We start from the raw sequence: 18,096 nt of genomic DNA on the forward strand, positions 1-18,096 counted from the left end.
CGTTATATGGCTGGAACATTGCTGTGTGCGGCGTTAAACAAACAAACAAACAAACTTTTGATACCAGATGTTTGCGAAAAGGTGGGCGTTTTCTACCCCGATGTCTAAAGAAATGTCTTTGTCCTTTATGATCTCATTCGTCACCACTCGCCCCTTTCCGTAACCTGCAAGAAGGCTCGTCTCCCTATTGACGAACGTTATGTGCGAAAATACTTCGGGTGGAGGAATTGGTGTAACGGGTCGATTGCCAATCTAAGTCAAATGGTTTCAAACAAATAAAACCCTTTTCATATTCAAAGGAATAGTTTGCAACCAAACCGTGAAGTGTTGATGGTGTATCTGAACCGCTTGTCATGAATTGCCGACGGATTAACATCACATTTTAGACACAATAAAGACCACGAAGATGCATTGGAGTCGCACAGAATATAACGACGTCTCTCATTTCTATAGGAAACTGTCAAATCCCATTTTAATTCAATATTCAAGTCTTGTATTTCATTCTTTGTTAAGCTTCATCGCCACTTGCACGCCTTTTTCGTCTAGAATAAACCTCAACAGTGAGATATTTGATTAAACATCCTCTTGGAAATCAGCTTAAGATGTTATTAAAGGCGACTCATTATTATTTGAAAATAATCCTGGAAATTTAATTTCTGACGTTTGTCAATCTATTGGAAAAATATTTATTTTAGCTGAATTAATGGATGTCTGCATGACCTTGAACTATGCGCCCTGCCGTTTTTGTCGTTTTCACCTGACTATTGATTGACACAGCGTAAATTTTCAAATAGTTCTTGGAAAGAAACCGGCGCCATGGGGAAAATGTGTAATAATGTTGGTCAATCAAACGCATAGGAATTTAGTTCGTCGGTCACCACTGCGGCTCCACAGTCTGAAGAGATCAGTCCCAGCAGAGTCTTTTCACGTCACATGACTCAAACATTTCCCTCGCAGCTAAGCTGGAACATGAGCTGCTTATCTAGTGTGTCAAAGAGATGGTTTAGTATTTGACGCCCGGAGGACCTCTTGTAAAGGTCACACAGTCAAAATTGAATCAAGAATGTGCCGAAGCTTAGCTTTTCTAAGTTTAATTTACAAATGAACTATTTGCCGAAAACAATCGACGTTAGAACCTTGACGTCAATAATTGGCGTTCAGATGGCACGGCACTACCAGATGTCTAGCTGCAAATAATCATGCAACTATCTTTAATAATAAATTCATTCATATGCGCCAGATCCCATTCACCAAGTGGATGATGATAGCGCTACATTACTATTACCCCGGTCAATGCATCAGTATGCACTCGATTTTCATTCTCAGCTCCCTGGGGAGTTTACAACCCAAGCCGCTTGTGAGGCGCTCGAAGGTTAACAGACACCGTTTTATCCTACCGGGTACCCACTCACTGCCGGGTGAGCAGGGGCACATTTCGAACGAAGTCACTTGCCCAGGGAGACACCACATGTGGTACGTGTGCTCCAGTGTGGGGAAGGAACGAAGCCTAGGAAACTCTCAGGAGACAAGCTGCTTAACGTGGTCACCCATTCAACTACTCTCCGAGACCGACGTTGCTTAACTTCACCTGATTTGTGCCAACGCAAGTTTTATCTTAGATGCTGAAGTTTAAGGGCAGCTAAACCCTAACCTATATCTACTCATTTACCACAATACGTATACATGATTTATATAACTTAATTTAGATTCGGCAATTTGTATGGATGTGGAATTCTCACATTTCCTCATACATAATGACAACTTCGCTTTCAGACGAAGGTTCAACCAAACACAAATAAATTCCCATCTATTTGATCAACAGACAATAATACAATAATGTGCACTTTCATCGAAAATAACAATGTTTTACACAAGCTTGATTTACTGTCTGAAAACTCTCGCAAACACCTGGTGTCATCACTGTTTTTCAGCGGTCAATCAATAAAACTTTCACAGCTAATTTGAATTCTCTGCCAAATGGAAACTGTTTCAGTGGATAATCAAGACTGGCTGTCTTCTCGCATTGACGATAAATATGTACTTGAGCTGGGTCGATGTTTAAGCTTGTGGACTAGAATTCCCGAGTTTCATCATAAGTTCAGAAGCATTTATTTATGCTGAGACAAAAAATGCTTTGGCGAAGACATTAAAGCTGCCTCCCCCCTCCCCCCACACACTCTGTTGCAAAACGAATATTTTTCTTAACGTTTTATTTACCTGTAAGCAGTAGAATCTCTGCACTTGTACACAACAGACGTAATTCAAAACAAACAAACATTGTGTTTGTGTACGTTTAAACATAATCAGTAACCTGTGTAAATGACTTGTGCTATTTTGCCCTTACGCCAGTTTGAACCTGTGTCGGTGGTTAATCAAGACTGGTTATTCACAAGCTTTGACGTCATATATATATATATATATGAAGGAACATATTTGGAGATGTAGTTTGTTTCGTTTGTTGTTTAACAGTCAGCAGTCAAGCTATATCACGGGCCCATTCCGTCGATAACACAATAACATACAATGGATTGTCGGGGACCTATACTAACCGGCTCCCCACAGGATATAGGTGTATGTTGTTCTTTGCTTTAAATAGTATGGACAGAGTCCCTACCTTTTTTCCAAACCACACTGACGTGTTTCTGTCAATAAACTTATACCTAAACACAGAAATTATGTAGGGATGCACATATATGAAGGAACCATTGACCCATGAGTCAACACGGCAATATCTCTTGACATTATTCCGATCACCTTGTTGGAAGAGTGACTGACACAAGACCTTATTTGGCACTATAACATATCGTCTAGACGGATTTCAATCACAATAAGCGAAGAAGATCGTTTTGACTTTTAATTAATTAGGATACTCTGTATGTGGTATTGCAATGTCTGCTCCTCCCAAATTTAAAAAAAAACAACTTTTCGCATCCAAACCTAGCCACCCAGATTATACAATGCAAAACTTACAGAAAAAAGTATTAATGTACCGGTAAGATGGCATTGTGATTCAAACGATTAAAAAAATCAGAAGGATAGTATATAATTATAACACAAAGTAGTCAACTCTGACATCTTTTTGGACATCTTCCCAAGGCAAGAGAGTTAACTGATTATTAAAGTCATCCCTTGCCTCGGGAAGATGCTTTTTGAATAGCCAATATTAAGTTGTATTTGGCAGATTCGACCCGTGAAGATCCAGGGTAGAATAGGTCTTCATCAACCCATGCTTGCCGTAACGGTATCAAATGGTCCCCGACTTGGTAGTGTCCTAATTGTGTGGATCGATGCGCATGTCTGGTCCACACTCAATTATTTATAGCTGGAATATTGCTGAGTGCTGCGTTAAATAACAAACAAGCAAACACATTTGGCAGATTCATCTTTTTTACAAAATATATCATCCCTAATACTTCATACATACATATTTTATAATGATGTCCTAAACGCATGGGCCCTACAATTGAAATTGATTTTGAGCTGGCAAGTCAGTTTATATATATATATATATACTTTAAAGTAAGATATGGGATTAAATGGTTTTCTAACATTCCAAGGTATTAAAAATGCTATCAGAGCATATTGTTTTAAAATGAGCCTACCCATACCTAGCTTTACTATTTAATGTCTTTCACCTGAAACATAATGTAAAGAAAAGCAAAATATCAGATTTTTTTGGACCGGAGCTTTGCAAGAAGACATACTCATATCAAGGGAAGATTTTCAATATTATGTCGTATAGATGTACGACGGAAAAAAGATATGGGACTCAATCCGTAAAGTAACTTTACTAAGAAAGTGTTATCCCAACCCAATTATAACATTTGTTACATTTGACCACTTTCTAAATGGCATTCATAGCTTTCGGCCATGGGAACCATGCCAATTTACACTTGTCAGAGGGGTACACAAAGTACGTGATCTAGACAACCAGTTGTCAGATTTCATTTCTGTGGAAGCCTCGGTGCCTGAGTGGGTTAGATCGCTGACTTTGTGTGCTGGCGATTAGGCGCCTCACTCGGGGAGATGGGTTCGAATCCCAGATGGGACTCAACCCCCGAAATTACTAGGCACTGTACTATACTAAGAAAGTGTTATCCCATTTATATGTGTTACATTGCGTGACTGGGATAATGATGTGCTCGTAAAGTAAAAGTGTGAAGGATTACAATATTTTGGTCGTATTATGGTGGAATTTCCATTTCTGCAGGGACAGTGTCATGTCTTATTATTGTCATGTAATCACGGATCGCAACTATGGAACAATAGGATCAATATTTATGCCACAGTGCTGTTAGTATGCATGTACTACCGGTTTCTATCAAACAATCTATTCTGTCTGAAGCATCAACAAGAAAGGTAAAATATCAACAACTAAAAATATACCCACTAGTGAGGGACAGTTTTCTTTTAACAAATATATTGTCATATATTGTACAATTAATGAATTGATTCTATATTGATGCCATATGCAAAAGTGACTGTTTGTTACATAAAGTGTAGCCCAATTTGGTAACTATGGGACATAGAGACAAGAGAATTTGGTCATGAATGCAGCACCCTTACATTGAGGAAGAAATCTGATACTTTCGTTTGGAAATGCCAGAATAATATGGTTATATATTTCTTGACGAAGACTTATTAATAATTAAATGGTTACGCCATAACCACTTGGTCAAACTTGATTAAAGTACTTTGTGAAATGTTAAGAATAGTTTTGTTTGTTCTTCTACGCCGCACTTTCTCATATTCCAGCTATATGACGGCGGTCTGTAAATAGTCGAGTCCTGAACAGACAAGGCAGCGATTGATATCATGAGCATCGATCCACGCAATTGGGATACGATGACATGCATCAACCAAGCCAGCAAGCCTGACCACCCGATCCCGTTAGTCGCCTCTGACGACAAGCATAGTCACCTTTCACCGCAAGCAATGTTTGCTGAAGACCCATTCTCTACCCGCAGCTACATTTTATAATAAATGCTATAAAACCATAAGAAATGCCCAGTGTCATAATACGAACATAGTTCTTTTGATTAAAAGATAAAGTCAGACTGTAGTGTACTGTTATCACATCCTGGTTTTATATTTATATTTCGTCTGATGCGCAACCCAAAGAGATATTTCGGAATTAGAAGTACACTTTTAGGAAACTGCTTATGCAGGTGTGTGCTTTGGTCTTGATGTCAACACCCAGACCGATGAGTAAACGCAAGGCTGTCAGTAAGCAAAGATGAATGCAGCCAGACTGGCACTAACTATAGTCCTGTATGTAACAGTATCATGCACCCATGTCACGCACCCTATACCTCTGGATAAATACAGTAAATAGATTCCGTTTGATTGAATTTGTTTTAAGCCAGACTGTGATTACATTACTGCTTTGCCTTTGCATGAACTTGAAATGAGCATCTTACAAAACAAAAGCAGATTACTCCGTACGTCGGAACTTACATGTATCTGATGAAGTTGTGACTTAGGGCATGATTTATTGTATTTTCGTAATGATGGGTACTGGAAGACAAACATGGAGGAATTGAATACAGTGTGTCAACACCTAGACGAATTATATCATGGGACGCATTTCCAACTTAAGCAAATCCACATAGTTAACAGTGTCAATGTTTCTCTGAAAACTGCAGTTCTGAGTGGAATGCCCGCAGAGTTTACATTGGCAGTTACATTATGTCACTAGGCTGGATGATTTGTAAATATTAATTCTTGTGGTAATGTGAGATTTATTCCTTATTGGTTGTTTAAAATGTATATTGAGTTTGTGAGTATGGCTTTAAGCCGCTTGTAGCTATATTCCAGCGATATCATAGCGGGGGAAACCAGAAATTGGCTTCACGAATTGTACCCATATGCGGAATCGAAGCTTTGCCGAGACGACCGAACGCTCTAACCACTAGTCTGCCCTTTGAAATGCATAGAAAACATATTTTTGAAAGGAACTTCTCCCTTTATATTTTGCTATAGTTTACAAGCAATAATCATAACTTATGAAGCGGTGCAGTAGGGTTGTCATTTGACAATGTGAATCTTCCCACAATCATACTACCAATGTGAATCATCCCACAATCATACTACCAATCCAAGGGCTAGAACCGTGTACTGGAACGCGACATTTAGTTCACGGTACGATACCTATTACGAAACGTTCCATACAGTTGTATATATAAATTGGCGTTCAACAACAAACCAAACCAAAACTAAGATCTGCGCTTTAGTGTCCATCTAATTATCTGTTTGTCCTAATATTATCTGTCTTGAAATTACACAACGGGTTTGAAAATCTGAAAGAAACCTGAAAGAATGTCAACATTCATACTGCATGCATACCTTTCGTACCCCTCGTATAATATCCAACATATAACACTGAAAGCCAAAACGGTGTGATGTTCTTGCAGCTTCATCGTTGCATCTCAATTGTTCAACAACTAAATGTCCTTCAAAGTTTGAAACAAACATTTTAGTAGGATCCTAATTACAGTGTACAAAGTACAGTTATTGGAGATGCCCTGACGAAATATGGCCCCAAATTGTAAATATTTATATGAAAGCGATCATCGATATACTTGAAGCGTAAGTTCAACTTGATGTAAGCTGATTAAGATTAGTTGAGTATGTACTTCTAAATTCGGGCACGTTTGGTTCACATATTTTGTTCTCAACACAATCACGACAAGGCTTTCGTTTGAGATGAGTGTGTTCTTCTTTGTGGATCCGTTTAAGAAGGGATCTCAAGCACACGAATACTGAGGCGCTCATCTTGAATTCCTCTTCTTGTACTGTGACACCACCATGCGATGCACGAAAAATGCATATCTCTGTTATGATTGTGTTTGGCTTTCACCCTAAAAAAACAACCTAGATTAATCTCCTCACAGTAACAGTGTGCATGAGATTTTTCAATTACACTTTTTGTCCATTACTCTTACCAAAGACGGCATTCAAGAATGGCGATGATATTATGAGAAAGACTTAGAAATCACTCAGCTAGCCATGTGAAGGCACACTCAGCTCAGATTTATCTCGACTTGTTGCAGTTTCATTGGTATGCGGCAATGTGTATCCGTCTCATAGTCGTTGTTTAGCTGTCGGTTCGCTAATTTACATGGCATGGGACAGGGATTCAAGTGCACCAAAGGAGGTTGTGCGTTATCCTTATCCACTGTGTAATTTGCAATTTATCAAGAATCATTTGTCCAGTCGCCTGTCGTTTAAATGGCAGCTTAAGTGGCAGTGTGATTGAGTTGGGATTAACTATGCTTTTAACATTGTTCCAGTTATATCACGGTGTGTCAGCTTAATGTGGGATAAAAGGACGAAGCAGTTCTCAACTGCAGACGTTTACCACTTCGGTGAAACTCTCGAGCACGGGTATGGTGCTGACAAACCTAGAAACATAATCGAGGCGACCCGGGATTCGAACCCACAAACATAGTTTTCTGTCGTGCCCAAGGGACGCGACTCTTCACAGCGAATAGACGACTGGGCCACCCGTGCCCCCTTAAGTGGCAGAGGTAAGGTATCTACGTATCGGAATTTGAATATCACGCACGAGACACAAATGTTCTCTCTAAAACAACATATTATCTAATCGCAGATATATTATCATCATATGAACTTTTAAGAATTTAAATAATAACCGCTGAACATGATCTGTCTGATCTGTGTATTGCTGTAATATAATACAGAATACAAATTTGACAGAACAAGAAGTATAAATTATCTTAAGATCTCATGGAATCTCTTCTCCAGTGAAACGTTACTTTTTGTGCTGTCTGTGCACATGAAATAAAACGAAAGAGATACAATGAATTGTGTATCATTTTGTCGAGTGACATGCTGTTATAGTAATGTCCTGTATTTAGCTTATACATACTTCCGAACTGAAGCACCTCATGTTAAAACACAAAACGAAAGGATATTTCAACAAAGCAGCGTGAGGCATTGTTGGACGCTTGTCATTAAATATGCTACGAGGTGGGGGTGGAAAGTTCAAAGCCCCATGTTGCCATAGGTTTTCACCATAATAAATTATTAAAATAAATAAATAGACATTCAAATGCCAGAGTGTATGTTTATATATATATATGCTTGTACCATATTTTCCCGTGTGTTTCCATGTGAACAGTTGACTTGCCTTTGCATGTGTTTGTTACGGATGCCACCAATGGGGCAGGATACGCTCACCTTTGTTCGGACACCCGGTATCACCTCAATTTGATAGTGAATCAAAAACACAAGCTCGTGATATAGTGGGAATCGTGCAATCACCTCTGCTTTTTGCAGGAATTATAAAACATGGAAAAGGGTCGTCGCTTTTATTTGCTAACGAGACTTTGCTACACTCCTGTTGTAACGCTTAAGCAAAATGGCTCAGGACTTACACTTACACTAATCCGTTGCTTTTTTTTTTGTAGAAATATATTTTATTTTTCCCTCATAAGAGGTCGGTGTGACAAGTCGATGACAAAATTCTCTCAGCGTTGTTTGATAGGAGTTAATTACAAACAATTACACATGACAAAGGTAGGTAGGTATGGCCAAATCATACATACTCAGGCTCGATAATTAGCCCAGAATGTCCTAAATTACATAGAGGAAGATCGGATGGTCAGGCATCTAAATTGCGTGGATCGATGCTCAAGATGTTAATCACTGGATAGTCTGGTCCAAACTCGATTATTCACCGACCACCGTCAAAAGAAGCAAAACAAACAAAAGCTGCAGGTTTATATTATCTTCTGTGTCAGCGATGATGGCTATGTCATCTGCATGAGCAAATATGCTGAGACAATCTTCGTCGATTGTTATTCCCAGTGGCATCTCAATTATCATTAACGTACAATTTAAAAAGGAGGGGAGATAAGATAATCCCCGTTTCAGTCCACATTTGACATCAAACCAAGCTAAACAGAGTCCGTTGAGCCGTACCCAGCACTGACCATCCTTTTATAGCGACACAAGGGAAGAAAATATGCTGCGACTAAACCCGATGTTGCAGTTTTTTCTCTCACACCATTTGCCTATCTGTACTCTCAAAAGCTTTCCTGAAGTCTATGAAGACAACGACGGTCGATTGCTTGACAAAATGTCAGTGCACTTACGAATGCGTCTCAATTAAGGCACGTGCTCCGTTCTTGAGTGCGGCATAGTGACGGGTTGCGCGTAATAGAATGGAGATATGACAGCTTGAATATAGATTTATGAGGCCAAAGGGGCGATCCTTGTCAAACGGTGTTTCATTACTTTGTTGAACAAAAACAACACGATAATGGAAAAAAATGTTATTATTTATATCCTGAACTTATAACCCTTTTATATTGTGTGTCGTGTCGTGAGACTTCTGTTTTGTTTGTTTGTTTGCTTGTTGTTGATCGCCGATATTCCAGCTATATGACGGCGGTCTGTAAAATAATCGAGTCTGGACCAGACAATCCAGTGATTGACATCATGAGCATCGATCCACGCAATTGGGATCGATGACCTGTATCAACCAAGTCAGCGAGCCTGACCACCCGATCCCGTTAGTCGCCTTTTACGGCAAGCACGGGTTGCTGAAGATTATGAGACTACTGACGGCTTGGAGCGAGTACTGTCAGTGCTGTTGACGCCATACATTAATTCAAGCTACTAGTAGGCCAGGATAAGTTGAGTTGTCAGTTTCAACACTTCTAATTCCGAAAATACAAACATGGAGTAACGAGCAACTCGATAACAGGGATCAGGAATGACCAGCAAATGACCATAATATTGTAACGTCACTACCTTGTGTGTACATGTATACCCAGTGCACGTTTCACCATAGCTTTGGATTGAGACTTGGTTCTGTCTCCCTGATCAACCGTGTACTGCGTAAATATGTAGTGACGTGACGGCTATGTGGAATTATTTATCCACCGTTTCCAATAAAATCCTTGATCCTGTATCATTAGTCATTGTAATAGGTTATTTACAGCTTGTATTGTTTGCGTCGTACTAATATATGTAATTTCTACTGTCATCTTCACACCGAGGACACCTTTGTCGTACAAGAACACTAAATAGATCGGGTGGTCAGGCTCGGTGACGTGGTAGATTGCATGTCAACGTATCCCTATTGCGTAGATCGATGCACATGATCTCAAACACTGAATTGTCTGGTGTAGACTCGATTAATTTCGAATTGTTGTCACAAACACTAATGACCGCATATATCTCCCATGACCACGACGCTACCGCCTACAAATGGTTGAACTTGCTGAACACAATCTGGCGCTAAACATTCACCTATTCGTCTATATCTCGCAGCCGACCATCATGTCTGTGCAAGCAATATCTACCCTCATCGGAGAACATGAGGCATCCCCAGTCTCACACTTACCACCGTCGAACTCGCCTGGCTCATGTCAACATCAGTCTGCGGTAGGGTCGACGTGCTCTGACACCACGTTCTCTTGATCTCCTATACACTGTCTTTCGACTGACCCCGTGTCCTTGTGCAGTCGCTGCAATGACGCGGTTACTGAGATGCATAGTCCGGATATGGCGGTCTTCATAGGGCATGGGCCGTGGTCTCCCCCTGCTACCCCTTTCTGACGTCTGTCCAGTCTGTTGTAAACGTTGTACCAATCATGGTCATGGTGACAAACGTTATTGCATTGGCGGCATGCCAACGACACTTTCCATCGGTATAGTGCTTAAACGTGGCATATTTTATTGATGCTTTTGGTTGATGTGTTCTTGACGTGGCTTGTCATCAATTTTATTACAGTACTTTTGCATGGTGTCAAAATGCATGATTTGCACTCAAATTGTCAATTCTTCCTGCTGTTTGTTATCGGATACTTTTGGTTGCATTAGTGAGACATATATAAGTCTTAATATATATTGATTTTTAAAGTTTTATTTGATAAACTTTCTTTTGGACAATACTCAGTTCTAAAATCAAGCGTTTCTTACCCGATGACTGTATAGCGATAGACAGGGGTTAATAACACACGGCTGAGTATCACACTCAACAAGCAACTGTTTCTTGACAAGCTCTGATACAGCTTCACACACCAAATCAGCGTTATTTTAGGCACACTTCTTATTGTGTAAGTACATTTTGGGTGGCATACACATCCATTTTTTATATCTAATATAAAGTCGTTTGCACCTATCTTTTGTCAAAAGTTTTCATTATGTTTCAAATGACATTTAACGACAATTTCTGCAGCACCCTGCCCATATGCAAAGTAATTTTCAGACAATTTAAGACACAACAAAATAAGGGAGATGACACTTAACTGATGGACCATGGTCTGTGCCCCCTCTACTGCGTGCACGTGGCGGTTTTTGAAGGGACGCTGCCTGACAAACTTGCAGTCTGGACATTTGCGTGCGTGAACTCTCCGCAGTGAAAACATGATCCCTGTCGTTGACTTTTACCTCGAAAAAGCCGGCTGTTGATTTTTTAATAGACTGCGCAGCAGAAGAAGAAGGTATAGCAAACAGCACGGGTTGTGTAGCGAAAGTAGCTGACCTGGCTCTTAACCTTGTCGAATACGATGCATTCTGATTTCGTATTTGCTTGATTTTGTTTTACTGCTTTTAAATCGGTCCTTTTAATGTTCTTATATCATCGTCAGAATCATCTACTAAATCATTTGTCACGTAGTTTCCCAACCACCTTCTGATGAACCTGCAATCTTTATCATATTCCTCTGCTGTATTCTCTGGATTCTCTATATTGATTCTCTGAACCAATATCACTGTCAGCTTCTGATAAACTTCCAGAGTAGATTAACCTTCTTATTTTGTTCAATGCGTCAACTCACTCTGTGTTGAAGCCAGACTGAATTGTGTTTCCCTACCGTTTCCAGGTGAATTCTTTTTCGGCTTTTATTTTCCTGATATCTTGAGATGTTTGCAGAAACTCTGTCCGCATTGCAGATAAACTCGAATGAATTGCCATTCAATTTCTGCCTTGTTTGAATTTAGCCGATCCAAGATGGCGTCTAGTTTTGCCGCGGTTGATAATTCACCTGTCATGTTGTTAATTGAACTGCCGTGAGAGCAAGCAAGAGAGGCGACAACACCCTTCCCTTATATACCCCCAAATATCAGCGCCATCTACTGGCATATTTGCCTCCCTTGGTTATATTACGTACCACTAGGAGAAAGTAGTTTCCCTCTAATTCAATACTTCAAACGAGGGAAAAATCATTTCTTATGGCTCTATGGTGATATTATGTTTTCTTCAAATCATAAGATGTTAATGTTAGCTGTCAGGCTGTAGTTGTAGAGCAGTTTTGATAGTAATTGTGACAGTAGCATGCCTTAAGTGATAAGACATATACAGGTGAGCTTCAGTGTCGTGACACTATTAAGGATGTACCTTATTCAACACAGATCTGGCAATGCAATGGGATAACTATAGCCTAAATGCATGATCAAAGGAGGAAATACGTTTATCCTCCAGATTAATCAAGGTCTTGAGATTGTATTACGGTCAATAATATCTTTTACTCAACTGCGTAACCTCTCGGCATTATATTTCGTGAGACAAAATGACTGAACCAATTACAGTGGAGAAAAGAGCAGATCAATGACAGCAGGATGAGAAGATTTTCTGGCAGAGGAATTTCTGCAACTGTCTGACAATGGCTACAATGGCGCTAGCGGCTATGTAATTGCAAGATGAGAGGTCTAAATTCCATTGACTCCACACACACATATTGTGACAATCAATAGAAGGGTAGCTCTTTTTCAGTATTTAAGAATGAAATTCCGTTAAAAGCCTCTTGGAAAAGTATTTCCGTTGTATCACGGCGTGTCGGCTTGACATGGGATACAAATCCACTGTGATGAAGTAAGTGAGATTGTGCAATTCTATACATGCTTGGAGATATATTGACGGAAATAAAGTTCAAACTAATCAAACTAAAAATCATATGAAACGTGATACACATGTCCTTAATTGTGTCAGAATTTTGTATTGTAATCACATCCTTACACAAATATAATATCAATAATGAATTAAAGTTATAATCATATCATGAACAAAACAGTCTACCCTGTCAGATTAACTTATGTAATAATGTGTAAGGAAGAAGCTAACATAGTGTCGTGTATACCGATGACACTACAACAATGTACTGTATTAACACCTTTGGTGGATTTGGTTTACTTCGACGTGAAGGTTTAGGTACACATGAGTGAGTGAGTTTTACACCACATGGAAATGTATTTCAGTGAGATCTCGGCGTGGCAGCCTGATGTGTTATGAAAGCCACCGTGATTTAAGTAAGTGAGATTGTGAAATTCTACACATGCTTGGTAATATCTTGACGGGAAAAAGGTTCAAACTAATCACCTTCTAAACAAACTATGAAATGTGATCCCTCACGTCTTTAAATTGTGTTATTTTTCTCAGTAGTAAGCACGATTCAAGCGATATCAAGATGCTTCCTAATAGTCTGTCAGGCAAACAAGATGGTGACTCTATCAGCAATGGTTCAAGCAGCCAGGTCACACACTATCACGACCTCACGTGCACCCCCCTTTTGCCAGCATAATACTACAGTAAACCATGGTTATAACGAACTCGAAGGGACCACTAATTTTAGTTCGTAATAACCGTTGTTCGTTATGAACATATCTATGACATTTATACAACAGATGGACGGGACTGAAAATCAAGTTCGTTATATCAGTCAGTTCGTTAAATGCGTGTTCGTTATAACCGTAGTTACTGTACTGTACAACCATTAGACACTGGGTATAAATACGCTGCCCCTGACTTCTTTTGCTGTAAATCGAGCTAAATGTTGTTTCCATGTTGGGTTAAGCAGGATTCAATATTTTATATAAATACACAGAGGCCCTCTAAGCATGGTTATTGAAATGGGTTAGAACAACATGATCGAGGATGTTTTTATTGTACATTCCGCAACGTTTGCAGATCACCAAGGACCCAAAACCAATTGGACAGAGTTCAGAATTGGACATTTGGATGCGTATCATGTGGGCAGTTGATGCAGAGTCTCCGACCCCTTTCAAGAAGACAATACAATACAGACTTTAAAAAATGTGCTCCGAGTCTTTACTAACCGCGACTGCAGCCATGTAACGTCCACATTATGTGCTATATTGACTCGGATGATGAATGTTATGTCCCTATATAGTCAGAAAAGAGAGAAGCATCATAAGGCGACATACGTCACGTCTTAATATGTTCTTTTAAACTGTGATCTGGTGCCTAAGGTGCTCCAATTATTTTAAACCCGAAGGATTCTGCTATGATGAAGACAACTCCAGTATAAAATCCTAGTCATGGTAATTCAGCCTTTGTGCAAATAATTATAGAATTGTTGCCGTTTTTGTGTGAAAAATACACTACTGCTTGCATTTGTAAAATATAGACAGGGTTTACAAAATTCCCGTTGCACATTCTAAAACTGCACAGGGGTATCTTCCTGCATTCATGATTCGAATATATAATATACAGGAAGTGGCACTGAACATATACAGCAATAAAATCAACTTTTGAGGTACAAACGAGCATGCATTTTCAACGAAGAATTCAATGAGTGTCATGCGAAAATAAATGTTTTATGGTAGACATGTGGAGGATATTTCTAAATGTGACCAATTAGTGAACAAAAAAGTTTGCGACACAATTCCTCCAGTATTTGTTCAGTTCACAGATGTCATCGACGGTCCAAGATGAAATGCCAAGGCAACATCACCGACACTATATCATGACGGATTGGAATTGCTGTCGCAAATCTGTTCTCTGGGCATCAGAAAGAAATGAGCGGATCAGTACGAAAACAATTTAATAATGGATTGGACCTGGTGTCTCAAAAGCTCGAGAAGCTGTTCATTTTCATTCATCTTGCAAATTCTGTGTGGTCCCTGTTTCGTGGTCAGTATCCGCTCTTTCACTGAAGTCACCAAGCTGAAGCAAGCCCTTGACCGTCGGAGTCCATCTCCACGCAAGATGGGATCGGAATTAAACCATGGTGCACGTCGAGATGTTCATTTCAACGATTAGACACTGGGGTCCGAGTGGTCTAACATACTTATACATTGTCCAATATTTATTTCACCTAAAAGTCTTAAAAAACATTGTTTTGTTAAAGGTATTTTGAAAGATATTCAGGAACTCTATGCTCAACTGTGAAACACTGTGTGAGTCGGCCCAGCGTGAAGCACGTGAAATGTGTTCCCCGAGCCTTTCGCACGTGCACCTCGCACTTTGCCAATTTGGGTTATGAAATGTCCCGGGGCAAGTATACCATTCATTTTGGACTAATTCGAGCACATATATCATTCACCTAAATATTTCTTGCCAGTCTTGATGGGCCTATTATGAGCAATCATAGTCCTGATGAATATAATAGTGTGTGTTTTTTTTCTATCTGCTCGTTTCATTGAACAAAACGTTACAAAATCACAAGTACAGTTGAAATACTAGAATGCCTAAAGTAACATACTGTATAAAAATTGCCTAAACACATTTCACAGTTCATATATGGATTAGTTCTGATGTAAGTAAATATTTAGTTGTTATTTTTATACCATTTCTCGTGGCAGATGACTACATTCGTTAGCCTTCAATGCAGACTTCGCGGGTTCGAATCCTGCTGGCGAATTGCCGTTTTCAATTTTGTACATTGTTTTACATAGTGTGTTTTGGTTGGGATTGTCATGAACAAATTTGGAGAGACACTGACGTTAGAGTGTCAGATATTTTGGCAAGACGATACCTTGAAACGTGTCGCATCTCTTCAGTATAAGTACGAATGTTATACATTTTGTATGTTCCAAGGGGTGCCACACTGGATACAACCTGCCCTTTGGCTTTATCCGTCGATCACACAATCGTTTACACAGATAGTACTGTTGAGGCCATTTTGAAAGTCATGACCTTGCCAACACCGCAGCATCTAAGGTAGCAGACGATAAACGGATACATATGTATATATTTATTGCATAAATACTTGCATACGACACAATTGCCAAAATAACAGGGCAAACAAGAAACTGAAGGGACTTGGCGTGAATAACATGTCTCCATTCGACAGGAGCATGAGTAATTTAACAATGAATTAAAATTACATTCAGGAATGTAGTGCGTCAATCACGGATATGAAATTTTATCTCAAATGTAATTTTGAAACCAGTTATCTCAAATGAGTGAGTGAGTGAGTATGGTTTAACGCCGCTTTTAGCAATATTCCAACAATATCACGGCGGGAGCCACCAGTAATGGGCTTCACATATTTTACCCATGTCAGGAATCGAACCCGGGTCTTCGGCGTGACGAGCGAACGCTTAAACCACTCGGCTATCCTTATCTCAAATGACGTTCTCACCATGTGTAAGAATAAACTGAGCATTAAAATCCAGATATTATTTACAGACCACTGTCATATGGCTGGAATATTAATGAGTACGGCGTTAAACAACAAACAAACAAAACCTTGGTTATAAATGGTGGTATGCATGTGTTCCTATATTTCAAAAGTTAAAACGAAGCAACGGAAAATCGACACTAGTCGATCATAAAGTATTCATATTTTTCGACATGGTTAATCGAGACTGCATGGTGAAACAAGAAACAGAAACATTTAGTGAAAAAATACCCTCTTTGTTAAGATTCAGTAGTCCTAAATGTGATTAGACTGTCATACCTTTGAAAGAGTAACTTTTAAAGACACAATGTATAGAAGTTGTATGGTGAAACGAGAAACAGAAACAGACAGTGAAAATATACCCACTGTGTTAGGATTCAGTAACCCTGTATGTGACTAGTGGGTCATATCGTTCAAAGAACAACTCTAGTGCATAATCGTACAGCAAGAAATTGTATTTGTTGAGCGTAGAAATGGACCCAAATTCTTCACCGTGAACTTTCGTAAGAATTCATGTGTTTGTGCATGTGAGGTGGATGAACATAGTTACCAACTACTTTTAACTGAACGTCTCTTCGAACAACACTTGAGTCATGTACAAATACTCAGTTATTCCAAAGAACGCTATACTTTTCATAGAAGGTCATCTTTGGCACTGCTCAACATTTCATCATAGCACCGCCTTTTGGACATTTTAGTGGTAGTAAGAGGACATATTTGCAAACATTTGTGTTTGTCTGTTGATGGTGGGGTTTTGTGGACTGCCAGTAACAGTTTTGAAACTGTCATCTTTCCCTTTGGACATTGCACGACATTCTCTGGTAGGATTGTCTGGTTTGTCCAAAGGAACGTGTGACCACTTTGGCCATCCATGCTTCTTGACTTCGTTCCACTCATGGTAGAAATGGTGTGCTGGGTATCGTAGAAGTGTCATGTAAAGATACCTGAAAGAGAATATGTGTCATGTTTCAGAGAGATTACAGTTGTTGACGTATGTATGTAACCGAATGCATACTAATTACATTCAGGAATGTAGTGCGTCAATCACGGATATGAAATTTTATCTCAAATATAATTTTGAAACCAGTTATCTCAAATGAGTGAGTGAGTGAGTATGGTTTAACGCCGCTTTTAGGAATATTCCAGCAATGAGTCTGTCATAATGATTGGGGATACAATTTAGTACAAAACAAAATTTGACATGATTCGTAGCTAGGAGCATGAGCAACGATACTTTGAGGAAATAATGCATATTACAGTGAAGAATATGAAACTTTACTGTGACATCATTTATGTGCCTCATTTCCGATAGTGGTTTCCGACGAATGCCTAAGTTTCGGGGTCCACTTCTCCATGCAACAAGCGTCCTCTTACTAGTAGTTGTAAGAGGACATATGTGCTAACATTTGTGTGTGTCTGTTGATGGCAGGGTTCTGTGGACAGTCAGCGAAAGTTTGGAAACTGGCACCTTTCCCCTTCGACATTGCACGACATTCTCGGCTCGCATTGTCTAGTTTGTCCAAGGGAACCCTAGACCACTCTTGCCATCCATGCCCTTCGTTCCATTCATTGTCGAAATGTTTGCTTGGTATTGTAGAAATGTCATGAAAAGATACATCAAAGAGAAAATGTATCATTACAGTTGGTGACGTATGTATGTAACTGAAGCAACATTAATGCATACTAAGATTAGTTAATC

The 18,096-nt window shown here is 39.4% G+C and overlaps 1 pseudogene; it reads right to left on the bottom strand.

The window, feature by feature from the left end:
- Positions 1 to 16,767: 16,767 nt before the first annotated feature.
- LOC139466064 (heparan-sulfate 6-O-sulfotransferase 1-like) lies at positions 16,768 to 17,891 on the bottom strand (annotated as a pseudogene).
- Between the last annotated feature and the right edge of the window lie 205 nt (positions 17,892 to 18,096).

This window comes from Haliotis cracherodii, unplaced genomic scaffold, assembly GCF_022045235.1.
Source record: "Haliotis cracherodii isolate W230 unplaced genomic scaffold, xgHalCrac1.p SCAF_18, whole genome shotgun sequence".
NCBI lineage: Eukaryota > Metazoa > Mollusca > Gastropoda > Lepetellida > Haliotidae > Haliotis > Haliotis cracherodii.